The 15,606-nt window shown below is 38.4% G+C and overlaps 1 protein-coding gene and 1 long non-coding RNA gene across 4 annotated transcripts in view; one reads left to right on the forward strand and one right to left on the reverse strand.

The window, feature by feature from the left end:
- Window positions 1-15,606, forward strand: part of LOC139622712 (glutamate receptor ionotropic, delta-1-like) — a 222,398-nt gene that overhangs the window by 56,788 nt on the left and 150,004 nt on the right. The gene's annotated exons all lie outside the window — the stretch shown is intronic.
- Window positions 495-15,606, reverse strand: part of LOC139622713 (uncharacterized) — a 31,883-nt gene continuing 16,771 nt past the window's right edge. The window contains exon 4 of the long non-coding RNA XR_011691365.1: window positions 495-10,688. This is a non-coding gene — a long non-coding RNA (uncharacterized lncRNA). The remainder of the gene's footprint in view (window positions 10,689-15,606) is intronic.

The raw sequence follows: 15,606 nt of genomic DNA on the forward strand, positions 1-15,606 counted from the left end.
CAGACCCAATGTGCACTCCTCTCACTAGGCCTGCTTATTGACTCAGCCAGCACCAACAATCAGCCTACTAAGCTTTTAATCTAAAACACAATTACCACCTATGACTCGATGGTTCCAGGCAATAATGTTTTCTGTTACTCCATGGGAACAGCTGCTATAGCCCTAATTTGCACACTCCATTGGTCAGTTAGGCCAATAAACTGAAAGCCTGGACAAATATGTATTCGCAATCATTTATTTGTGCATGTATACATAAGACAAAGGCACTCCTTTATAAGTAGTACTATTATGGCTATGCACTAAGAAATACAATCATTAATAGGGAATACACATAATACAACCCATTGCCAGGGACCAATGTAATATAAAAAATTGGTAGTTCACAGCAGAATGTTCTTTAGTTTGGTCATCTGCAATTACAATGCTGTTTTAATCATCAGTAGTTACCCAACAAACAGTGATGCTTGTTTCCCACTGTTGTTTTGAATTGACTGGGGTGGCACTGGGCTAAAAGAACAACAAAACATCTCAATTGATGAAGAAAAAAAAAAAAAGCATCATAATAGTGTGAATCATAATCTCACTGCTTTTATCTCTCACTCCAGTGGGGTTTGTTCTAGTTGCTGCAATGACAGAAGTGTTTATAGAGGTCCCTAGTCCTGTTATCATCTGTGCGAGGTTGCAGGGCAGATGGGAAGTTAGATACAGGTAGCTCCTGCCTCCTCCCCTCCTCCCCTACCCTCCTCCTCCTCGAGCCATCTCGCATGCATTTTATTTTCTTGTCTTCATGGAAGTGGCCCCTACCACATCTGTCTCTACAGTGTCTTATTCATAGTGAAACCCCATCATGTAATATAGTAGCTGCTCAAGCACTTGCACTGGGAACAAACAGAGACAAGCAACATGCTTGGCAGAATGAATTTGTATTAATTTGAAAGGCCTTTTAGACAAAGAAGCATGAAAGAGCAGTGGGAAATAGCATGTCATTTGTAGTATATTAATATATATGTATGAATGTGCTTGCATGCAAGTGTGTCATCTTCACAGATGGCATAATCTGAGAACATAAATTAAAACACAAAAATTTACATCATATTATAAAAATACTATATATACTACACTATAGTACGTTTATTTTCACTGAAAATGAACTGTTTTAGCAAGATCATGCCAGAAATGTGAGAAGGAACCGACTTTTTTTGAATTATTGACTAATTCACTTGAATGGGAATCATGAGGGTTCGAGCATATTTTATCTTGAGAAAATAAAACACAAAAGCTTGCAATTGTAGTGTTACTTTTCTAAATATTTAAACAGACATTTTCTTTTAGAGATCAGTCTTGGTTTCCCTTTGCTTAATATTGATCTCATAAACGCTATATCTTTTACACATGATGTAAAAAAATGCCTTTTTGCCAGATTTTTTTTTAAGCATTCAAGAGGAAAATAATACTGATTACATTGGTTACAAAGCCACATTCAGACTGCTGGTTAAAGTAGCCCAAATCACTTTCTTTTATTATTGTTATTTTCTTCTTTTTATTTTTTGGTCACAGAAGACTGTAGATGTCCTGGCCTCTGAGAAATAGTGATGGGCAATTTTTACTATTTGCTGACATTTTATCAGCAAGTAAGTATTGATAAAATGAGATAATACTTGGTTGCTTATTTGAGAATTAAAATAATTGGATGTTGCAGCCCCTGCCAGTCACATGTGGTACAGAATAGGGATTTTAAGACCAAGTTCATAATACAGCACTGTAATCAAATGTAATCTTTAGAATCAGATCACGAAGAAAATGTTTGAATTAAAGTTTAACTGTAGCCAATTACAGCTATTAAAAGTCAAAACCCCAGTTAACTAAAGTAGAAGTGAGCAGGACATACAAGTAGAATTTTAAATGATAGCCTTTTCTAACCACTTTAATATGCTCTGTGGTTCTGAACAGTCTGTTGAAGTGTGAGTAATAGTTTCCGTCAAAGCAATCTGATGGTGCACTATCTAACAATATGACATCACAGAATTAAGAGATTCATTACATACTTTTTAGTCTTCATAGGTTCACTAAGGTTGTTGTCAGGTGTGGAGTTTTAGGCGTTAAGAGCAAAGTTATTTTTGATAGTCCAATAAATATGAGTAGGAGCATAATTTACTCCCAATGGATATAACAGGTCATTGCTATATGTACAGCCCTTACCTTACCTTAACAGCCTTAATTGTCTTAAGGCTGTTAAAACACCTACATTTTTTTACAGAAAATAAAAAAAGGTAAAGTAAAATGGCCCCCAGCCTTTTTTTTTTTTTTTTTTTAACAAGGAATATCTCCCACGGATACCTACAAACTTAATGGACGGAAGAGTCAGAGACAATTAAGGATGCAGCCTTAGCGCAGTCAGAACCTGAAACAAACGGCACTGCATCCAGATAAAGTCATTACTTACTCCCACTTTCAGAAACAGCCTCACTCCCACATTGATATGAAGGTGCACCTCGTCAAAGATAAGTCCACAGGTATGAATCAAAAGGAACTGATACTAATATAGAATTAAGCGGATATAATAGAAAACATTATATGTGTATGGAAAGAATTCCTGTTGGTCCAAAACTAAAATGGACATTGGAAAACTAGACTCAAGAGTGGTAACTCCAACTCCATGAACATGCTGTAGTTGGAATCACCACAGTCTATCAAGAGCACATCCTCAGCCTCTCTCAGTAAGGAGAGGACATAATGTGGGAAATAAATGGACAATAAAAATGTGCACTATCTTGTAAAAAGAAATGTATTTACAAAGTGAGACAGGCAGAGAGGAAAATAGAGACAGGAGTATACCTGTAGAGATGAAAGGAAAGCTGTCATTTGTCTACAATGGTTGGATGTACAATCACAAACATTAATCTCATATCATGTTTGCAGGTGCATATTTATTCCTCTTTGTAGTGAATACAAAGCCTTGCCTTCTCGATAATACAAATAGATTAGCTGAACTAGCGATCTTGGTTAGCCAACAAAATTGGCATTTATATCCAAGAGCTGCCTGAATTCAGCAAAGATAGTGGAGATCGCATTGTGACTTGGGTTTTGTTGATGAATGTAGTAATCTTAGATAGAAAGCAATACCATGCAGTCAGTGTACTGTATTATGATAATGACACATCATCTGGTAAAGGCAGTGGTTTGAATCTGAGCACTACTTTGCATACTCCAAAAAAACTACCAAAAAATGACTGACATTGAACCAACAAAACAATGAGATTACAGATGTATGAAATTGAACTCAAATGTAGATTGCATTATATTGTAAAACAGTACATGCTATTGTGTCTGGCATCTGTAAATCCCATTAACTGTGCTTCTAATTTGGCTTTTAAGGGTTGCTGTGACAAATGGCTTTTTTAAGACTATTTTAGAAATCTGCCCTCATTCTCCATGTATAATTCTATTTGCCTTCCAATATTTAAATTTTTCCTACTGCTGCTGTCTTTAAGTAGATAAATCTGGGAAGACTTATTAGAAGCCTTTGCTTTTTATACTAAACATTACAATGGATGTTTGTAAGGTAATTTAGGCCATTTGGGCCGAAGCCCTTTTGCCCATGAAGTGTCAGTGAGTTACAGCTTAGCCCCAGAGGGCTGTCGCTTTGAGCCCTAATGAAGAGCAGTATGTCACTGGCCATATGGCAGGAGTCATGGTGTTAGTACAGCCACTCAGTGCCAGCTGAGACATGCTATGATGGCAACTGTGTATGTGTATGTGTGTGTACATTCTCATCTATATGTAGAGTATTTGCTTGCATGGACCAATAATTCTGTTAAAGTGCCTGCATGTGTAATGTTTGTGTGCAGTGTAAGTGTGCTCATGGGTGTGTATTTTCTGGGTGGCAGTGGGTTGTACCATGTGCCAGCAAGCCTGGCTTGAGAAAGCTAACAGACGGCCTGGTTTTTCATCAGTGCGGGTCAGTGGCTGAAAGTAAGGCCTGAGAGCACCTGCTGGGTAGACAGGCTGTCAGCCGCATCAAGTAGACAAATGGGACTGTCCAGGGCCTGAGGGCATCCAACAAGGTCAAGGGTCATTAGCAGCACATAGACAATGTGACAACAGTCAGTGGCTCTGACAGGAGCAGCCCTTGCCAATAGGTTTGCATTTCTTTATGTAGGTGCTAGGGCTACAACTAATGATTATTTTCATTATCGATTTGTCTGCCAATATGACTGGGTTGGAGTTTCTCCAACCCGGGCAAGACTTGTAAGGTGCTCTTGGACAGCAGTGGTAAGTACTTACAGACAGACAAAGGTCCAAGGAGGGACAAACCACAAACCAGCGGGTGTTGGGGGGCTTGGGATGTGCTGGAACAAGGACTTAAAGACTTACAGGATCCATTGCTAATGTCTTGGTGTTAGATACCACAGGGCACCTTCAGAGGTCTTGTGAAGTCAATTTCTCAGTATGGTTGGTTGTAAGCGAAGCACCAACAGCAAATTCAGCAGGTGGTCATAATGTTTTGTCTCATCAGTGTTAAAGTAAGACAATAAGATAGAAAGAGAATCTGTCTGTTATATATTCAAGTGATGCAAATTATACTGTGGCCTTAGTGTTACAATCCAGCCATTGCCTGGGTGTATAAAGGACATAACAAATAGACTGTAATGCCCTGAAAGACATTAACAGTAATGACCTTATTCATTTGACACCATTACAATTACCCAGCCCAGGGGCTCACCGTCTTGTCTCTCACTCTCTTTTCAGTGTCTCTCTATCGCTCCCCTTCACCCTCTGTATCTCTCTCTGTCATTTTCTTTCCAGTGCTGCGATCCAGCTCACAGTTTGATTCACAGTTGCTTATCATGCATACATCATCCTGGAAAGATGTGTCTTCATCAAGCAGAACACACTGACAAGTATTAACACACACAGATGGACAACAATAGTGCAGACACATTTATCTTTAAACACCTTTTGAGATTTGAGGACGGGTGTGAATGCACTGCAGTAAATTAGTACAAAACTGGGTAGAACTAATTAGCCACTGTTTTGCTGAGGGAGGTAGGAAGGGAGAGCATGAGAGATGAGATGTGTTTAACAGATGATCTATACACAGGGTGCTTCGCAGTGATAACCCCCACTGAGGGAAATTATTGCAGTAAACAGAAGCTTGCATCTCATAAATGCATCTGCATTCATTTGACTTGATGGTGGGCCTCACAGTGCCATCTTTAGCAGTAGGTGATATCTCTCTCAGCAAGAATAGCATTGACTGTCATCCATAGTGACTGAGAAAAATAAGCATGGAGAAAAGAAAGAAAGAGGTGAGACAGGGCTTGCCATCTGGTGTGAAGGCAGAAAGCAGCAGCACCTCAATGATCTCCGTGTCCGCTCTTGCTCATTTGACCAAAATGCTGCGTCACCTACAGTGTAGCTGTAAATAAGGGATGGTATGGATATGAGGAACATTGATGCAGGGCTCCCAGTGATTATGGTGTGTCCTGTGAGAGTAATTCCTCCATAATATTCAAGCTGCTCCAGGGTAGTGTAGCTAACCATATGCTGAGGACTAAAGCTGGTTTCCTATAGAGGGCATCTCTGTTATTCATCTTTGAACTCTCAGTGTATGTATCATAAATAATACACAGTCCTTCCATTATGGCAAATTGGCCTTGAGGGTACAACAGATAATTGGTCACTGCATGTTACTGAAAGAAGCTGGTAATATTACAGGTTGCTATTTGTGTGTCTAAATTAGCTATTTGTTAGTTTTGCTATTGTTATATAGCCAACATTAGCATTATCTGCTGTTAACGTGGAAGAAATGTTGCGAGTTCAGCATCAAACTTCAAGAGCTGTCTCCAGTAGTGAAATCAACCCTCTTGCTTTGGCATCTATTTCCATCTCTCCTTTTCTTGTACTGAAGTTAGCATGCTAACCAGCTATCCCTGTTCCTGATTGTCTTGTCATGATAGTCTGAGTAACTATCGTGTCCAATCTTCCCTGAAGAAATAGCACTGCTCAGTGGGTGTATTATAACCTTTTGTCTTGTAAATGCAACAATGGCCGAAGCTTTTGCCAAGACTGGTAAGTAAACAGCTATTAATGCTAATACTACAGCTAAACTTACAAATAGCTCCTTTAATATATTTCTCTTACAGTATACTGTTGCAGCACTATTGCACATTGTCCTTGATTTGTCATTAATTGTCATTCCTATTTATACAGTATAATAAAAAAAATTTGCATATATATGAATATATTTATTTAAGATGTTCACAACAGAGCAATTTTGTCAAACGCCAAGGGATTACCATAGCATCCACAAATGATTAAATGATTACCTGTTAACCATTAATTACATTTGACTTTAAAAAATATGCAGTCTTTCCTCCCTGCAGAAACCCTGTGAAGGCACACTTCTGCTTCTATTCTATAAAACTTTTATTGAGCCTATTTCCATGTCTACTTTCGGATTGTTTGCTGACCTAGCAACCTGGGTGTCCGGGTGAAGAGTGATCTTACAAATTGTGGAGGTGACCTGAAAGATAGCTGGAGCGCAGTATTGTAGTTGCAGGGGATTAACAACACACACCGTTATATGTTTGGAGTTAAAATCCCTCTCACTGGTCTCTAGTTTAGTTCTGTCATCCACAGTGACCAGGTGTAAGAAGAGCTTCCTCATACCTATTGCCAGAAGAGCTTAAAATGTAAGGAAGAGGTCTGTTTACTTTTCATGTCAGTGATAAAAGTCGTGTCATGAAAGTGATACTATGGATAATGCTTGCGAAGAGATTATCACAGTATCTGAAATGTCGATAGACTTCCCAGGTTGTCTGATGTTGATTTACATTTTGCTGCCCAGTCGATGTGACTATGTGAGAAACCACCTCTCTCTCTCATATACATGCGTGGATACATACTTAAATACATGGATTACATGTGTAATCCTGCTTGTGTTTTTAGTGATCTGTGTAGAATATAGTGTGTTTCACCAGTTACCTTTTCAAAAATGATAAAATTTCAACTTTCTCAGTTGTATTTCTTTGAAATATAGACAGAGATAAATGGAAAGTATTCTCAAGGCCTCTTTTAGTCTGGCTCCAAAATAAGATGTTGATATTATCTTGAGTGAACAATCATTCCTCGTCCCCGACCTTGGACCTCACCATGAGCTGTGCGCTTATGAAACTGGGCCCTTGCATTTGCAAGTTTTTTTTCCACAGTATTTTTTTTGTTATTATTTTTCTGATCTTGTCTGGGTCAGTAGAGATATTGCTGTCTTGCCTTGAAAGAGACTGAAATAAACAGTCAAATCTTAACACAGGAAATCTTGATGTAACAGAAGTTAATATTTTGGTTATTTACAACAGTACATCACTTTTAGGAACAATACATTGTAATAGAGTGGAGAGGATGGTGTGGTTTAGTAGACAAAACCTGTCCAAAAATTATGGTATACTTGTATATCTTTTATAATGTTTGCGTTGTCCAGTTCAGTGGGCAACCAGAATACTCACAGTAAGCTTTCTCCTTTCTTTTATCACAAATATTGTGAGAGCTATTTAACACACTGCCTGATTTGACTGGCTTCTTCAGATTAGAATATCTAATTATGCTCCAGAAGCTCAGCAGCGGGTACAATCAGGGCTGAGTCCTTAATGCAGCAGCCTGGGTTCAAATTCAGCCTGGGCCCTTCACTGCATGTCATTCCTCCCTTAACGTTTCTATCTCTTTCTTGCTATCACTATCATAATAAAGGCAGAAACGCCCATGCCAAAAAACAAGTAGAATATCTATTTATGGTACATTTTATATATTTATAATATTTGCTGTTTTAGTTCATTTTAACATTGAACTGCAAAATAAGCAAGCACCAAAATTGATAAAGATTAAAGCCAGCTTTTCTTCATTACTTTATAAGTTATGTATATTCTATATAAATACACTTTGCTTGCTTGCTTGCTATACATTTGACTAAACTTCACATATTTGGATTTGTGCATGTCTTTGTGCACGCATTTGTTCTACAGGACTCGTTCAATAAAGCTTGTGCTTTTTTGTTTTTACTCTCTAAACTATCAAAGTTGTCTGTAAAATGCATTCCTGTATCTCAGCTTATATGATATAGTATACTGCATAAAAAAAGACATCAAAATAATGCAGGTTACTAACCATACTATAACAAATTTTTCTTAGCTCTTTCTTAACTTACCCCTTTTTTCCACATAGTCTATGCCAAAGATTTTGTGTAAGGAGCTGTGGGTGAACTCCATTCAGATACATCCTTTGCAGATGTGGTTGAAAATACTCACACTGACTTATTTTGCCTGGTACTTGATTTTTGGATACAGTAAATTATGGCTGCTTTTAAGATTTAGACTAAGTCTAAATCAAGTTTTAAAACTATGGAGCCTAAATGGTTGAACACAAACTGAAAAATGCTAATTCTTCTATTTTAGCTGTTGCTAATAAACAGCACACTAACACAACATACAACAGAAATCTTCTCTTTTTTTTTTTTTTTTTTTTACATCAGAACATCATCAGAACTAGGATTTACCTGTAATTTGCGTAACTTTATGTGAAATAATGACTGCATTATGAATTTCTTTAGTTTAGGTTGGTTTCATCTTGGAAGAATTCATCATACCTTACACTCTAGTCACACACAAAGTGAATCCCAGACTAGTGGTAAATTGGGAAGTAGCTTATAGCCATAAGATAATCTTAAATGATACTATATGTATCACTATATGTCTTATCTCTTTAATAAGGATTTTATCCTTGTAACTTTAGCATGTTATCCTAGTGACACATTCAAAAATGATATAGAAAAATAGATATCCAAAGATCTCACAAGCTGACACATTCCACCATCACTCCACAGTGAAACTTCAGAAAGTTGAATTTTGAACTAATTCCTGCAAAGAGTAGTTTGACAGTCAGTAAGATTGTTAAAAATGACACCATGGCTGAGCACAAACAGATGTGTGGGGAACTAAATGTTCCAAAGAGACTCTTCCTCTGAACGTAAACATATGTACAAGGAACAAAGAAGGTCTTCCTAAGTATCTTTACCCTATGTGCAAACAGCTGTCCAGCAGCAGTGGCACTGAGAGCCCAGATCCAAAAAAACGGATATCAGTGTTCAAAGTCCATGATAAAAGAAGAATGAAGAATAGTATTCAAACTTTTAGAGGTAATAATTCAGTAAAATCAAAGCAGACCTACCATGATAATGACTCATTATTTCCACTTTAGGGCACAAGCATGATGGCTCAGTTAACCATTAATTAAGTGTTTAGTATTCATTCATTATTCAGTATCACAACAATTCCAGACTACAGCAAAAACCTAAAGATAAGCATCTGTGTAATTTTATTTACTTTTTTTTAATCACTATTAATGCCTTTTAATTCTAAACCCACTCATGTATTTGCCACAAGCTACTATTGTCTCTGCAAGTTAGCTTTATTTAACAGAGGTCAGGAACTCCCATTGTTTAAAAAAAGTTCATCATAAACAGTTTGCAGAAGCATACTGCTGCCTTGAATAACCTAATACATCATTTTAAATGAGATGATTATGGTAATTTTTCCAACCATAACTTGCAGATGTATCACAGCTAAATCCACTGTGCTTGAGTTGAATATGAGAAGATAATTGCCTTCACATAGACATTGCCTACAACTTTGTCTTCAGTTTTGTTTTGCAGGTTAACTGCCATCAGACGACCATAACGATGTGCTGTAATGGAAAAAGTAGACATTTTCACATTAAAAGTGATAATTAGGTGCAAAGTAGAATCACGTCAGGAGAAATAATCATAGCTGTCATGTCTTATTGTGATATTGTTGCGTTGTGGTCGTAATAAATAGGTAATTGGGTTTGAAGAGATTGTTTGAATATGAATTGTGTCTAGCATTAGACTTCATTATGAAAATAATTTCAGGCATGGCTGCTGAGCTTCCTTTGTTCAGGTTGGATATTTACTGTGTACATGTACTGCATACTGTGTGTGCTGTAATGTGTCTGAGGGCAAGTGACGGGGCAAAATGTTTTGTGGTACTTTATCCTACATGATCGACCCACAGTGATTGAAACAAAACACTATGCTTGGATGAACATTTGCTGTGTATATGTGCATCTGTGTATATATATTTTTTAATTTTACTTTTGTTTTTGTGTAGATGTATTTGCGTGTATGTGATGATGTGTTCATATTTGTGTGGATGTACACGCGCATATTTATGCGTCGATGCAGGTGGCTCCATGTGTCTGCTTGAGATTAATCTGATGGTGGGAAATTCAATCAGACCCTGCTGTTGAATCCACCCTGCGAAGATCCATCAGCAAAGCAGGGGACATTTACACAGCAGCAGTGAGGGGACATTCTTTACAGCACAGACAAAGGGGAGGAGGAACATGCCGGCACTCTGGACTCATTTCAGAAGCTCCCATTTGTGCAGGCGTGGCGCTGTGAGTGGGGAGAGCAGGAAAATGACAAAGTTAACAAAAACAGTGAAAGTCAAAGCAGATTCATGTGAAATAATGCATGTCATTTATTCATAGTGTTCCCCAGATTTGGTCATGCTTTGGCTCTGGTAAATTAAATGGGACTCCCTTGTGCTGTCATGTGGCATTTTCTCCTCTTATCTCTGGTGTTTTGCTTCATCTTCTGCACTCTTTCTCATCTCCATCTATGAGAATTGAATAGTTCAGTAAAGAAAAAGAAAGAAAGAAAGGTTAAAGCAGAAGCAGTCATGAGAGCCATAGTTATATCACTCTTCACAAAGCTCATTTGATGATCTTGTTTTATAGCACTGAGGATTATTGAATAAACCTTCTCAAATACTTCTCTGCCATTGATTAAGTTTGCTTGGCATAATAGAACTCACTCAACCAACAGGCCCATCTCCAGGCATGATATCCAATCCTTGTGTGGTTGCAATTCACTCAAATTTAAGCAAAGATATGTCACTGGTGAGGAAAAAGTAGTGAAGATTTGTTTCATTAAATTTATGTCTGCAGTTTGCCCAGCTACACTATATGGCCCACACTTAAGTCTATAACAAAGATGATACTATCATTACTATTATTCAGTTTTACAGACTGTGTTCCTGCTGTCAGTATCAAATACCAGTTAAGTCTTTATCAGTCATCACTCTGCTACACAAAGCTTTACCTCCTGTTTTTTCTTTGCCTCTTAAGATGCACAACAAAGCTCCTTCAGTTTCTTCCTGCATGAGTAATCTGACGATCTTTGGGCAAGTCCCAGCTACTGATAATTAGCTTGCTTGTCAAGTTAGCGCAACTAGATGAACAAGCATCTCTCTCCAAATGAAATGGAAGTGTAGTCATGGATATAGCGCTGTGAAATTAACATCCCAGCCAATCAGTCAGCCCTGCCTTTCTGTGACTGCTGCTAGAGTCGGCTGGGCTTCACCACTGAGAGATAACCCGCCGGGGTTCATGCTAGCCGGAATACAAGAGCCACAATTAAATCCCTGTGTCACTGGCATTAATGATGCTAATCTATTCATCTATCTGGAGATCTTCCGGCCTTGTGTCATTGAGGGTTAGTCGCTGCTTTGATCAGGCTGAGATACTCTGGGTTCTGCCCATGAAGGCAGCATAAGTCAAAAGCCTTTGCAAAGGGGTGTTGCTGTTAGGAAGGATACACTTTGGGTAGGCATATCCAAACAGTAATAGAAAAATAATACAATGACCCTTTTGCTATTATTGTAATTAAGGCCACTGTGCTTGGAAACATTTTAGGATCCATCAAATTCTTGTCTTGCTAATAGCATTCAGTGTCTTGAATGGAATCCAGGTTGTGGTTATGTAAAGTATCCTTCCTCTGCTGTAGGATTATTCAAAGTAGGTTATGTAAGACCCTTCTTCCTTTGTCTTCCTTTGTAATTAATAGAAATAAAAGAGTGGGAATCATGGAGCTATCTAGCAGATACCATTCTAACATGCACTGTCAATCAAGATGTGGGAAGCAGGCACAGTAAGCTGAGAGGTGGAAAGAGGTGAAGTGAAACTCTATGAAACGATGAGTAGCACCTGGGTCCCTTTTATGACCCATCTCCTTGAGTAGGTGGTGAACTGTGGAGAAGAAACTCCTGAGCAGAGAAAGACTGAGAAAGGCAAAGAGACAGACATGGGAGAATGGTGTGGAATAGGTACCACTTGTCTGGTTAGGCTTCCCCTCACCTCTTTATACCTCCTTATGAATGCTCAGATCTGTAGGTGGGTTTCAGTTTTACAAAACATTGTTGCCAGTTATGTGTGAAGCAACATAACTGCATTTGTTTTTGTTTGCTGCACATGAAAGCAGCTTCATTTTGCTCTCCCAACCTATTATTGATAGACTCCATGAAAGAACAGCACAGCTGGGTCAGAGTGGATTCTGGTTGCTGTGGACAGCTCACAAAATCTTTACCTGCCTGGGGAAACTCCACTCATCTCCCAGATGAGACACAAATGCCTTGAGTAACAGTCAGACAGCATTTTGATTAAAGAACCTGTTTGATCAACGATCTCCAGATAAGGGAAGAGGAGAAGAGAGGCATTGTGACGTAGCTGTCAGTAGCTAAAGAAAGCTAAAGAAAAATAGACATAAATTGAAAAAGAATTCACAGAAAACTGTGGGTGCAGCCATCTTGTTGCAGAGACACATTATAAAACATATTAACGTTGGCATTTTTTGGCTCATATTAAATACATTCAGTTTCCAGTTTATTTGGAGTGTCTAACTAATACTACTGTAGTCTAATAGCCTTCCATTAATTTCTACCGTTATAGTTGAAATGTTCAGTTTTTGGTTGAAAATAATTTGGAGAGAAGTTGATTCGACTTTCTGATCATTTTTGAGGCAGCAGCCTGTGGGTGTTATACTGGGAGTCTAATATTTTGACTGTGGATAGGCATGGTGCATATACTGAATAGATATGAGATATAATAAAAATCTATTTTTCTAATTACATGCCTACATGTAAAAAGTGCATATCATTATTATGAAGCCAAAACCAATGGGACATATATGTTGTTGATTGTAATTAAGAATTCAATATGTTGTAGAGAGTGTGGAGACAATGTTTTAGCTGTTGGTTGTATAGGAGGGCCAGGTTGTTCGTACCTCTCTCCCCCTCCTGATGCGCTACAAGCTCCCCTCCTGTGAGCTCACTAAAGTGTTTATCAGATTGGCAGTCACATATTTTCAAAGAGTCCATTCTCACACAGAGGCAGGATTCAATCCATGCTTTTGGAACATTACATGCTGTGTCTGTAACTATCTTTTTCTCACTATCTCTATCCTTACATCTTTCTCTCAGTGCACTGGTCATAATGAGATATTCTCAAACTTATTGTTTATAATTGTGATATTATTTTCTTTGAAGTTTTCTTTTACTCTGGTAATACTCTATTAACAATGAAGAGGTAAACCTGGTGATCATGTGTGGTGCTATAATAACAATGATGAGACCTAGTATTACACACGTTGTCATTGTTCTCATTGTGATTGTTTTTGTACACATTACAAGAGATGGCATTGTCGACAACAACAAAAATGGTAAGCATGGGGTTGTTAAATATGACACTGAACAGCCTGTAGTTTTCATGTGACATAAAAAGGGTCGTCTTTTTGTAACTCTTAAAATAGGCAGCAAACAATGACAGGTCCTTTTTGCAGTCTTTGTATCAGCCAGCTTTGGAGTGTTGTGTCTCCTGCAAGGCATGATGTTATTATTTAATTGCCTTTGGAAAGACAAATGCACCATGGAGATTTCATCTACACCTGGCTGAGAGTCAGTTGCAATGTAAGCCACTTCTGCTCACATTCAAATTTTAACAGGTGCTTTGCATTACCAGCATTTTTTTTCTAAATCATAAATGGGAAATAATTTTTGTGTTTGTTCATCACTTTTTGACAGTCACATTCTCTGTTGATGCTTCATAGTTCTCTTTCTTAGATTACCTAAAACAGAAACCCTTTTCCTTTTGAGTTATCTGAATAAATGTCCGTTGAAGGTCAAAGCATCATTTCCTCTTATCCCTTCTCCACAGCCTCTCTTCAGAGAATAAAGCTGCATGTCAATGCTGAGCCATGCTCACTGACTGGAATGCAGCCACTGTGTACTGGAATCTGCATTGCCTGTGTGTGTGTGTGTGTGTGTGTGTGTGTGTGTGTGCGTGTGCGTGTGCGTGCATTTGAGTTTCATATGCATGCCAAGGTCAGTTTGACTCTCTCGTGTGCAGGGGTCAGTCTAGGGTTGAGGTTCCTCTTCAATGCCCCATCACAGTAGGTGGCACTCAACTCACAAGGTCCAAGTCATGATTTTTCCTGTGATTGCTTAACTGCCCTGCAGGTGTTTCAACATTAGCCACTGAATGTATTTATATCACACCTCCTTTTCGTGCTGTTACCTCTGATATTGATGAGCTGAGATTTTTTGAGACAGCTGTGCCACAATCATGCAGACATACCAATGTAGCTTTTAAAGGTGGTGGAACAGATTATGGTTACTCCATCTTCTCTTAAACATTTATCACATTGTATATACTTGAGGTGGCTTAAGTCTATGTCATTATAAAGAACAACTTTTTTGTTTTCATTCATGCAAAAACAAAGAAAAGAAGATGAAAATTAAGTGCAGAGTTTCTCCTGAACTCCATTATTTGGAAAGAAAGACGTGCTGCCCCTGACGACAGTGTCACCATTGCTTGTTGAATGGGAGCTTGGCAGCCTTTCTCGGTTATCTTAAAATTAACTGCAGGAGCAGTGACAGCAATAACATTAGATAACACACCCTAAAATGTTTATAGCTATGCTCCAGAATGACATGACTCCACTGATTTTTGACTGTCACAGCTTTTCAGTTATTCTTGATTGTGCTCTCTCAGCTGTCTGCCTTTTAAGCTTCAAAGGTAAAAACATTGTTTTTATATCATTTTAAGCATTTTATTTCCTCTAACCTTGTCAACCACATCGTACATGGAATCCAACAAAAAGCACAACAGCATTGCAACTGTGTCCTGCCTCCAGAGTGATATGAACAAGTCGTGAAAGGCATAATAATCCATTCCCATTCATTGTTTTCTTCTTTTAATTGTCATGACAGCCCATTTAGGCAAGTCCTGGGGAGTTTTTGAAGGGACAACGTTCCTTGAAGAGCACAAGTACTATTTATTTCCCTGGGTGCGCAGGGGATTTTCAACTGCTATTAGATGTCAACCCTTAGCCTAAAGAGCTGCTACAGTGGAAATCTGATGGCACGTTCCCAGGAGTCCTGCTGCAAGTTGCCACATGCGCTCACACATATCTCTGTGTGACAGCATGCAACATTCATCTTCCTTCCTCGGCTTCATGTGTATTTACACCTAACAGTACCTGCTGAAGTGTCACTGATGAGACAGCCAACATTAGACTTGCAGGGAGGTGTCATTTTTTTAGTCTTGTTAGACAACTTTGCAGGCAGTGAATGACCTGAAACATTGACTTGAGAGCATGTAATGTGATGCGATAATGCTCAAGCCAGTGTTCCCATAGTCAAACTAGTCAGGTGCTTCACTCAAGAGTTCCACTTAGAAGGAAATTGTATGTTATCTTCT

Source organism: Trachinotus anak, unplaced genomic scaffold, assembly GCF_046630095.1.
Source record: "Trachinotus anak isolate AG129_WGS33_773 ecotype Australia unplaced genomic scaffold, CSIRO_AGI_Tana_v1 ptg000007l, whole genome shotgun sequence".
NCBI classification, from domain to species: Eukaryota; Metazoa; Chordata; class Actinopteri; order Carangiformes; family Carangidae; genus Trachinotus; species Trachinotus anak.